General features: G+C 44.1%; 1 pseudogene; it reads right to left on the reverse strand.

The window, feature by feature from the left end:
- Nucleotides 1-4,412: 4,412 nt before the first annotated feature.
- LOC107126614 (proline-rich protein 13 pseudogene) lies at nucleotides 4,413-4,931 on the reverse strand (annotated as a pseudogene).
- Nucleotides 4,932-11,737: the final 6,806 nt, after the last annotated feature.

The raw sequence follows: 11,737 nt of genomic DNA on the forward strand, positions 1-11,737 counted from the left end.
CAAAACCCTGATAGAGCAAAGGAAAAACCTTTTTCCTCGTCGGCAACCCTCTTTAGATATGACCAAGGAAGATCTCCCAGAGGGTGGAGCGATAGGCACAGAGAACACCAACTGGTGAGCCCTTCCTGGGGGACAAATTGGAACCTGATTAGGAAATTCCTCATTCCTAGGGTAAGAAACCATCTGCTCATTTGTCTAGAATTTCTACAGAATGCTTTGTATTTCCCTTTCCTAATGGGAGGGTTTTCCTGGCCCCATTCAACCATTGTACATTGGTGGGAGATGGGGCACAGATACCTTGTCTTTTTAGTTCGTACGTCTCTGGATCAAAAACAGCCACGTCTGAACATGGTGCAAGCACTGCCTCGCATCATTCCCAAATATAAGAGCTATCACATGTCACCTAGAGATTCTGAACTTTGAGCTTAATCCTGTAACTGGACAGGATTTGAGGGTTGTCTCTCTTTGTGGGGTATTTTGCATATGGAAAGGAGAGAGAAACTAATATGTATGGTGATCAATAGATAAAAGTGGGCTGGGCATGGTGGCTTACATCTGTAATCCCAGCACTTTCTGAGACTGAGATGGGCGGATCACCTGAAGTCAGGAGTTCGAGACCAGCCTGGCCAACATGGTGAAACCTCGTCTCTACTAAAAGTACAATAACTAGCTGGGCATGGTGGCGGGCACCTGTAATCCCAGCTACTCTAGAGGCCGAGGCAGGAGAATCAGTTGGACCCAGGAGGCAGAGATTGCAGTGAGCCAAGATCGTGCCATTGCACTCCAGCCTGGGCGAAAAGAGCAAAACTCAGGCTCAAAAAAAAAAAAAAAAAAAAGATAAAAGTGATATTATAGATATTAGATAGATATTTATTAGATTGATAAAAGTGATTAAACAGGCCAGGCGCAGTGGCTCATGCCTATAATTCCAGCACTTTGGGAGGCCAAGGTGGGTGGATCACTTGAGCTCAGGAGTTCAAGACCAGTCTGGTCAACATGGTGAAACCCCGTCTCTACTAAAAACTAAAAAAAAAAAAAAAAAATTAGCTGGGCGTGGTGGCCTGCACCTGTAGTCTCAGCTAGTCGGGAGGCTGAGGCACAAGAATCACTTGAACCCAGGAGGCATAGGTTGCTGTGAGCCAAGATTGTGCCACTAGACTCCAGCCTGGATGACAGAACAAGAATCTGTGTAAATAAATAAATAAAGCCTCTGAAAGATAATACAGAAAACTATCTTCATAACCTTGGAGTAAGGAAGTTCTTAAGTCATTAAATATACTAACAATAAAGGAAAAGATTGTTGTATTGAGCGTTAAAGTTGAAAGCATTTAATTATTAAGGCACCATTAAGGCAAGCCATAAATTTCAATCAAAACCACAATGAGATACCACCTTACACCAACTAGGATGTCTAGAATCAAAAAGACAAATGATAACAAGTGTTGGTGAGGATGTGGAGAAATCAGGACTGTCACATACTGCTGGTAGGAATTTAAAACGGAAGAGTGGCTGTGGAAAACATTTTGAGTTTTGCTTTGTGGCAAGCCACAAATATATAAGAATATATAAGAACTCCTAGGCCAGGTGCAATGGCTCACGCCTGTAATCCCAGCATTTTGGGAGGCCAAGGTGGGCAGATCACCTGAGGTCAGGAGTTTGAGACCAGCCTGGCCAACATGGTGAAACCCCATCTCTACTAAAAATGCAAAAATTAGCCAGGCGTGGTGCTGCATGCCTGTAATCCCAGCTACAGGCTGAGGCATGAGAATCACTTGAACCCAAAGTTTGCAGTGAGCTGAGATCACGCCACTGCACTCCAGCCTGGGCAACAGAGTGAGACTCTGTCTCAAAAAAAAAAAAGAAAAGAAAAGAAAAGAAAAAAGTCAGAGAACCCAAAAGAAAAACGGGTAAAGGATTCAAGCAAAATATGATATCCAAATAGTCAAAAATGTAGAAAAATTCCTCAACCTTATTAGTAATCAAATTAGGTAGAAGTGCAAATAAAAACATAATGAAATATAATATCATTACACATGTTCCAAATTAGCTGAAATTTTAAAATGTGATAATGCCAAGAGTTAAAAGCATTTGACATTATCTAGTAAAATTTAAGATTCAACTATTTGTGACCCAGTCATCTCACTCTTATGAACCTGTGCTTGTGTCCACTTGGAGTCATGTACAAGGATGTTCGCAACAGCAACTGTTTATCAGCAATTAAATGGCTACATTGTCATCTGTTCATACAATGGTAAAAATTTGACACTACAGTGAAAATGAATGAAGTATAGCTACAGGCAACAATATATATGAATCTTGAAAACCTAATATTAAGTAATGGAAGCCCAGACAAAAGAATACATGCTGTCTGAAATACTTGTTCATTTATATCAAGTTCAAAGCCAGGCAGAACTAAACTTCGACGTTTGGAAAGGCATACATGGGCATTATAACCAGAAAGTAAAGCAAGGAAATTATTACTGCTAATGTCAATGTAGTAGTTTCCTCTGGGGGCTGGGAAGGGGATTTAATGGCGAATAGGTACATATGAATCCTGGGTTACTGGCAATCTATTCCTAGATCTAGGGAGTGGCTACACTCTTTATGTTAACCTAAATTAATGTTTAAACACTCTTCCTTTAATAAATGGTTTTCTAAAGTAATCTAAAAAACCCAAAACAGGCCAGGCGCGGTGGCTCAAGCCTGTAATCCCCGCACTTTGGGAGGCCGAGACGGGCGGATCACGAGGTCAGGAGATTGAGACCATCCTGGCTAACCCGGTGAAACCCCGTCTCTACTAAAAAATACAAAAAACTAGCCGGGCAAGGTGGCGGGCGCCTGTAGTCTCAGCTACTCGGGAGACTGAGGCAGGAGAATGGCGTAAACGCGGGAGGCAGAGCTTGCAGTGAGCTGAGATCTGGCCACTGCACTCCAGCCTGGGGGACAGAGCGAGACTCCGTCTCAAAAAAAAAAAAACAAAAACAAAAAACAAAAACCCAAAACAACAAAAAACTTCCCAGTTAGAAATTATAGCTGTGAGTGATCAATCTGCTGCTTATCATAGACATTTGTATAGCTCTTTTGTCTATTTGTTGACATTTTTGTGGTCACAATGTGAAAGAGAGAGAGCTAAGTAAATGTCATCCATTTCTACAGCATCTCTATGTTTTAAGATGAAGCTCTGTGGTTTGTAATGTATTTCCCCTAAAGGAAATAAAATTTTAAAGAGTTAACATGAGAATTCAGAGAATCACCATTTGCAAAATTAATTTTTTAATATTAAAGTGTTTATCAAAATAAAATACTTTAAATGTGCCCCTTATACATTTTTAAGTTGACATCTAAAATTTGACATCACAAATGTAAATAGTTACAAAGCATGTAATTACTGGCAGATTTGTAAAAATTGTTTGTAAATTAAACATCATTCTTATAAATATATTCAGTAGAATACATGTAAAAGACAAAGGCCAGAGGCTATCACCTAATTTAAAAATACATGAAAAAGTACTTATTTACTTGTTTGTTTTTGTAGGTTGGGCAGTGGCTCGCCATGTTGTCCAGGCTGGTCTTGAACTCCGGGGCTCAAGCAATCCTCCCACCTCAAGACTCCCAAAGTTCTGGGACTACAGTCACAAGACACCAAAGCAGCTAAAAAGGTCTTTATTTTCATCAAAGTGTTATTTTTAGCATTAAAATTTTGTCATTTTTTTCCTCCTTGATCTAGTATTCACATTCCATTTTTCTCACAGATTTTATCATGATCTATTTTATGCTTGGATTGATCGCCTTTTCCCCTAGAGCCTAAGGAGGGTGTAGCCCTGCCAACAACTTGTTTTCAGCCCAATGAAACCCATTTCAGACTTCTGACCTGCAGAACTAGAAACTAAACTGAAACTACATCCATAACATTTTTTTTTTTTCCAGGAGAAATAACTTTATTTGGACTGAGAGCTGGAGAATGAGAATAGGACCTGAGACAGCGTATTGGGCGAAGGAGGAGAGGTGAGGTTCCCAAACGGCAGTCAAAGCTCATGGACCAAACGAATTCTACTTCCCAGCAACCTTGCAGTTAGTGCAACCAACAAAAGGCCTGCTGGGGAATGTATTTGCCGCTAAATTCCCCAAGTATGCCAACATTACAAAAAAGATAGAGGTTTTTCATCATAATTAAATTTCCACAAACCTCCCCAATCACAAGTATTATAAGCAGAAGTAAAAAACCACGTTTTACAGATCTCAAACTTGTCTTCAATATTTAGCTCATCACCTTCAAAAACTAGTTCCCTTGCTAAACTCATTAGCTATATGATCTATCCAAGCAGCAAGAAGATGGCCAGGCCATGGCAATCCTCTTCCCATTTTCCCTAGCCGCTCAGGGCTGAACAGCAGGGTGAGGCTCAGGTGGGGGTAGGGGTGGAGAGCACAAGGGCTACTTTTCCCAGTACAACATGGCCTCTGAAGCTTGATGGGAGAGCAGAACTGGTGAGACTTGAGAGAAGGGTCCAGGGCCTGTATTCAGTCAGAATCACTGATGGAAGAAGAGAGGGAAGAGGAGGAATGTTTGCCATGCTCGTGGTGCTTATGCATCTTTTTATGGGCTTTCTTCATTTTCTTCTGCATCTTGTCCACTATCACTGCTGGTCCTACCATGCCAGGAGCCAAGGGATTCACAGGAGGCATTCCAGGGGCAGGCGGTGGGTATAGAGAAGGTAGGGACCCGAGGGTTGGCATCCTGGATACCCTGGCTGCGGCACAGGATGAGGGGCCTACCTGGGGGGAAAGCTGGATTGCCCTGGGGAGATCCTGGGGGAGGAGGACGGGGGCCTGGCGGAAAGGGTGGGTTGATAGGTGGCGGGATTGGAACCTCCAAGGTACCCGATGTTGGGGGGATATGGATTTGGCCCTGGCTGCCCGGCATTGAAATTCCATGTTTAGGTGTGTCCTCCAGCCTGGAGAGCTACCAGGACTTCCACATAAGAAATGTCTCTTTTCTGGCCGGGTGCAGGGGCTCATGCTTGTAATCCCAGCACTTTGGGAGGCCGAGGCGGGTGGATCACGAGGTCAGGAGTTCGAGACCAGCCCGGCCAAGATAGTGAAACCCTGTCTCTTTCCACCACCGCCTGGGCTTGATGAGTTCTCCCCATAAAATATGTTTTTTAAAAAAGAAATCATGGCCGGGCACGGTGATTCACACCTGTAATCCCAGCACTTTCTGAGGCTGAGGTGGGCGGATCACTTGAGGTCAGGAGTTCGAGACCATCCTGACCAACATGGTGAAATCCCATCTCTACTAAAAATATGAAAATTAGCCGGTTGTGGCCAGGCGTGGTGGCTCACGCCTGTAATCCCAGCACTTTGGGAAGCTGAGGTGGGCAGATCACGAGGTCAGGAGATCGAGACCATCCTGGATAACACTGTGAAACCCCATCTCTACTAAAAATACAAAAAAGTAGCTGTGCGTGGTGGCGGGCGCCTGTAGTCCCAGCTACTCGGGAGGCTGAGGCAGGAGAATGGCGTGAACCCGGGAGGCGGAAGTTGCAGTGAGCCGAGATTGCACCACTGCACTCCAGCCTGGGCCACAGAGCAAGACTCCGTCTCAAAAAAAAAAAAAGGAAAATTAGCCGGCCGTGGTGGCACATGCCTGTAATCCCAGCTACTTGGGAGGCTGAGGCAGAAGAATTGCTTGAACCTGGGAGGCAGAGGTTGCAGTGAGCCGACATCGTGCCATTGCACTCCAGCCTGGGCAACAAGAGCGAAACTCTGTCTCAAAAAAAAAAAAAAGAAAAGAAATCATTTGTCATCCTAAAGGTCGAAGTGTCTTGACAGTACATTCCAGACTCAGTAATCATTACAATTATTAGTGGTACATAATTAGATGAAAACAATAATGATACAAATTTTGATAAATTATTATTAAACAAAAAAGGAAATGAAGCTCAATTAAATGGATGTCATGTAGAAGTCTTTTTTTTTTTTTTCTTTTTTTTCTGAGACAAAGTCTCACTCTGTTGCCCAGGCTGGCGTGCAGTGGTGCAATCTCGGCCCACTGCAACCTCTACCTCCTGGGTTCAACCAGTTCTCCTGCCTCAGCCTCCCAAGTAGCTGGGATTACAGGCACGCACCACCATGCCCAGCTAATTTTTGTACTTATAGTAGACAATGGAGTTTCACCATGTTAACCAGGCTGGTCTCAAACTCCTGACCTCGTGATCCACCCGCCTCGGCCTCCCAAAGTGCTGGGATTACAGGCGTGAGCCCAGCCGGAGGTAAGCCTGTCTTTTGCAAAGCTTTAGGAGGCAATTGTGAAAGAGGAGGTGAAGAGGAAGAAACAACCTGATTGCTTCACTCTCTTCACACCCATGGGCAGTTTTGGGAAAGTGCCTTTGGAAGTTGAGTTTATGAATTGTTTTCCTTGAAATTATCCATGCCAGGCCAGGCGTGGTGGCTCATGCCTGTAATCCCAGCAGTTGGGGAGACCGAGGAAGGCGATCATTTGAGGTCAGGAATTTGAGACCAGCCTGGCCAACATCGTGAAACACATCTCTACCAAAAATACAAAAATTACCCTGGCATGGTGGTGAGCATCTGTAATCCCAGCTACTTGGGAGACTGAGACAGGAGAATCCCTTGAACCTGGGAGGTGGAGTGTGCAGTGAGCTGAGATCTTGCCACTGCACTCCAGCCAAGGCGGCAGAGTGCGACTATTTCAAAGAAAAAAAAAAAATCCATGACATCATGGTAGGCTGAATAATCATCCCCATATTGTCCACATCCTAATCCCATTAATGTTACTTTATGTGGCAGAAGAAACTTTGCATACATGATTAAATTCAGGATCTTGAGATGGGTGGGAGATTATCCTGCATTGTCTGCATGGGCTCAGTGTAATCACGGAATCCTTGTAAGAGGGAGGCAGGAGATCAGAGGGACACAATGTGATGTACTGATGGAGGCATCGAAATTCACAGATGCTCTGCTGTGGCCTTCAAAGAGGAAACAGGAGGCCATGAGCCAAGGAAAGCAAGGAATGCAGCTCTGAAAACTAGAAAAGACAGGAACAGAATTCTTCCCTAAGCTTCCAGGGGCAGCATGGGCGTGCCAGCACCCTGGCTGCTGCCCTGTGAAACCTATTTCAGACTCCCAACCTCCAGAACCATAAGGTCATAAATGTGTGCTGTTTAAAGCTACTCAGATTGTTGTAATGTGTTACAGCAAAAATAAGAATTTAATACTCCCATTTCTCTCTTGGGAAGTCTTTTTGTACTTATGTTAATACAGACAATAACACCTCTGTTAATATAGACAATATGGAACCTACTGTTCTGTTTGTAAAGTGACCATTTTTCCAGTTTAAAAAAAAAAATGTCTAGGACACCTTATCTTTTTTTTTTTTCTTTTTTTGAGACAGAGTCTTGCTCTGTCACCCAGGCTGGAGAGTAGTAGCTCCATCACGGCTCATTGCAGCCTTATCCTCTCCAAACTCAGGTGATTCTCCCACCATAGCCTCCCAAGTAGCTGGGACTATAGGCATGAACCACCATGCCTGGTTACTTTTTTTTGAGACAGAGTTTTGCTCTTGTCACCCAGGCTGGAGTGCAAAGGCGCTATCTCGGCTCACTGCAACCTCCACCTCCTGGGTTCAAGCGATTCTCCTGCCTCAGCCTCCCGAGCAGCTGGGATTACAGGCAATTTTTGTATTTTTTTTGTAGAGACAGCATTTCACCATGTTAGTCAGGATGGTCTGGAACTCCTGGGCTCAAGCAATCCGCCCACCTCAGCCTCCCAAAATGCTGGCCTTACAGGCGCAAGCTGCTGCACCCAGCTACCTTATCCTTTCTTTCAAATTGCCCCCACCTCCCACACATCCCCGAAGGCTAATGAGGAGAGAGACATTTGATCAGCACATCTGATTTTCTGCAAGATTACAACCTGTTCAGTTGCTGTAGCCCTCGGGTCTCCTGGATATCATAAAACATTCTGTACCGCGGAGCACCACAAGGTGATCCACCCCAGTAATGCTAACACTTTGGGAAACTGAGGTGGAAGAAATGCTTGAGGCCAGGAGTTTGAGGCTACAGTGAGCCATGATCACACCCTCCACTCCAGCCTGGAAGACAGGGAGAGTCCTTGTCTCTTAAAAAAATATATATATATGGCCGGCCGCAGTGGCTCACGCCTGTAATCCCAAGACTTTGGGAGGCAGAGGCGAGAAGATCACCTGAGGCCAGGAGTTCAAGACCAGCCTGGCCACATGGCAAAACCCTGTCTCTACTAAAAATACAAAAAAATTAGCTGGGTGTGGTGGCGTGCACATCCCAGCTACTCAAGAGGCTGAAGCAGGAGAATCTTTTGAACCCGGGAGGTGGAGGTTGCAGTGAGCTGAGATCACACCATTGGACTCCAGCCTGGGCAACAAGAGTGAAACTCCATCTCAAAAATAAATAAATAAATAAAATAATAATTTTAAAATAATTAAAATTTTTAGAAAGGAATTCTGCACTTTGGGTCTTATTTTCCTCATTTTCCAGTTGAAGAGACCTGATTACATGAATTTTTTTTTTTTTTTTTTTTGAGACGGAGTCTTGTTCTATTGGCAGACTGGAGTGCAGTGGCACGATCTCGGCTCATTGCAACCTCCGCCTCCCGGATTCAAGCAATTCTCCTGTCTCAGCCTCCCTAGTAGCTGGTACTACAGGTGCAGGCCACCACACCTGGCTAATTTTTGTATTTTTATTAGAGACAGGGTTTCACCATGTTGGCCAGGATGGTCTCAATCGCTTCACCTCGTGATCCGCCCACCTCGGCCTCCCAAAGTGCTGGGATTACAGGGGTGAGCCACCGCGCCCGGCCCTGATTACATGATTTCTAAAGACACTTCCAATTCTAAGAAATTATAATTCTATTTTCTGCCAGTGATGGGCATTTCTTGAACTTTATCAAGAATGCAGAAAATAGTCTTCACTCCATCTGCTGAGAACTAAAAAATGTACAGGGTCCTGTCTCCCTAGGACCACTAACATGAGAGGCTCTCGCTGAGGAGGGACTTTAGTACAGGATGGATTCTTTTGTATTTAGGATGGTGACTTCCTCACTTGGAAATTCTCTGTGTACATTTAGAATTATCTGGAAAGCAGACCACAAGATGTACAGAACGAATGGCTGAACACAGAAACCAGAAAAATGGAGAACAGTCATCTCAGTTCCAGAGAAGGTTTCATAGGCTGTCTCCCCTTACTAGAACAATCCTCCCACATCCCACCCCTCACCTGTCTCATTCCTGCTGATTCTTCAGCTTGCAACTCAAGTGTCATTTCTGGGAATTCTTACTTCAGCCAAAGATAGGTTAGGTTCCCACAACCTGACTGTGCTTTGTCACATCCATCCCCCTCATGAAGGCCAAGCAGTATTGCTCTCCCTCACTAAGCTGCGAGCCTGGGAAGGGCAGGGAGTGTGGCTCTCACACTCATCCTGTTCCCAGCGCAGTGCCTGCCACTTAGTGGGTGCCCAACAGATTTGCATTTAATGACGGCCCCTCTGCTGGCCTTCAGATTTCAGTGCTTATGGAATAATTATTTCTGTCCCCTGCCACTCAGCCCTGTACTATGCTTTGTGATGGAAAAGAGGAAACCAGGAATAAGAAAATGTGCCCCACAGATTTTGCCAAAACCATAATCTGTTAGATAAATTGCTGAGAGGGAAAACACAATACTTCAAACACTCATTCCATTCAACACAAAATACTTAAATATACATACTTTGGGAAAGTACATCACGTATCACCACAGAGCAATGCTGTTGGATTGCCATTATATAAGGAATATCTCATACTCAGTTTCTGGATTTCTGCAACAACTGGTAAAAGGAAAAATATCACATTTCTTAAATTTATATATGTGTAGGCTGGGTGCAGTGGCTCACGCCTGTAATTCCAGCACTTTGGGAGGCCAAGAGGGGAGGATCACTTGAGGTCAGAAATTTCAGACCAGGCTGGCCAACATGGTGAAATCCCGTCTCTACTAAAAATACAAAAAAATTAGCCAGGTGTGGTGGTGGACGCCTGTAATCCCACCTACTTGGGAGGCTGAGGCAGGAGAATCACTTGAACCTGGAAGGCGGGGAGGTTGCAGTGAGCTGAGATCTCGCCACTGCACTCCAGCCTCGGTGACAGAGCAAGACTCTGTCTCAAAAAAAAAAAAAAAAAAAAATCTTTTTATTTTTTTTGAGACAGAGTCTTGCTCTGTCACCCAGGCTGGAGTGCAGTGGCCAGATCTCAGCTCACTGCAAGCTCCTCCTCTCGGGTTCACGCCATTCTCCTGCCTGAGCCTCCCAAGTAGCTGGGACTACAGGCACCCGCCACTTCGCCCGGCTAGTTTTTTGTATTTTTTAGTAGAGACGGAGTTTCACCGTATTAGCCAGGATGGTCTCGATCTCCTGACCTCATGATCTGCCCGTCTCGGCCTCCCAAAGTGCTGGGATTACAGGCTTGAGCCACCGCGCCCGGCCATAAAAAGATTTTTTTAAAAATTTATACATGTATAATTGAATAAGCACAGAATATCTCTGAAAAGATATACCAGAAACTGAGAATTAGCCAAGCCACACCCACACACTTTACTGTCTACATTAACTTGACTTTGCTATTCCACTGTCTTTACCAACAATACTTTAGTATTTCAGGAAGCTCATACCCCAAAAATAAAAACTGTAGCGGGAATGGTTAATGGATACAAAAAAATAGAATGAATAAAATGTAGTATTTGATAGCACAACACGGTGACTCTAAACAATAATAATTTAGTGTGCATTTAAAAATAACTAAAAGTACTAAAAGTACAATAGTATCATTATTATTTTTTCTTGAAACAGAGTCTCACTCTGCCACCGTGTTGGCCAGGCTGCCTCAAACTCCTGACCTTAAATGATCCACCCACCTCAGCCTCCCAAAGTCCTGGGATTACAGGCGTGAGCCACTGTGCCTGGCCTAATTGTATTGTTTGTAACACAAAGGATAAATGCTTGAGGTCATGGATATCCCATTTACCCTGATGTGATTATTACACATTGCATGCCTGTATCAAAATATCTCGTGTATCCCATATACCCTGCACTCACAAAATAAAAATTTTTAAAAAACTTTTTATTTCTATAGGTTTTTGGGGAACAGGTGGTATTTGGTTACACGAGTAAGTTCTTTAGTGGTGATTTGTGAGATTTTGGTGCACCCATCACCCGAGCAGTATACACTGAACCCAATTTGTGGTTTGTTATTCCTCTCTCCCTTCCCACCCTCTCCCCTCAATCCCCAAAGTCCATTGTATCATTCTTATGCTTTTTTTTTTTTCTTTTTTGAGACGGAGTTTCGTTCTTGTTGCCCAGGCCAGAGTGCAATGGCATGATCTTGGCTCAGCACAACCTCCGCCTCCCGGGTTCAAGCCATTCTCCTGCCTCAGCTTCCCTAGTAGCTGGGATTACAGGCGTGTGCCACCACACCCGGCTAATTTTGTATTTTTAGTAGAGACGGGGTTTCTCCATATTGGTCAAGCTGGTCTCCAACTCCCGATCTCAGGTAATCCGCCCACCCCGGCCTCCCAAGTCCTGAGATTACAGGCATGAGCCACAGCGCCCGGCCCTTTATATATATATATATTTTTTTTAGTTTAAAACACTTTTTAAAATAAAACTTTTAAATAATGTTATTGTTCATTTCAGGAATACCCAGACAACGTATTTTAAA

This window comes from Macaca fascicularis, chromosome 11, assembly GCF_037993035.2.
Source record: "Macaca fascicularis isolate 582-1 chromosome 11, T2T-MFA8v1.1".
Lineage (NCBI taxonomy): Eukaryota > Metazoa > Chordata > Mammalia > Primates > Cercopithecidae > Macaca > Macaca fascicularis.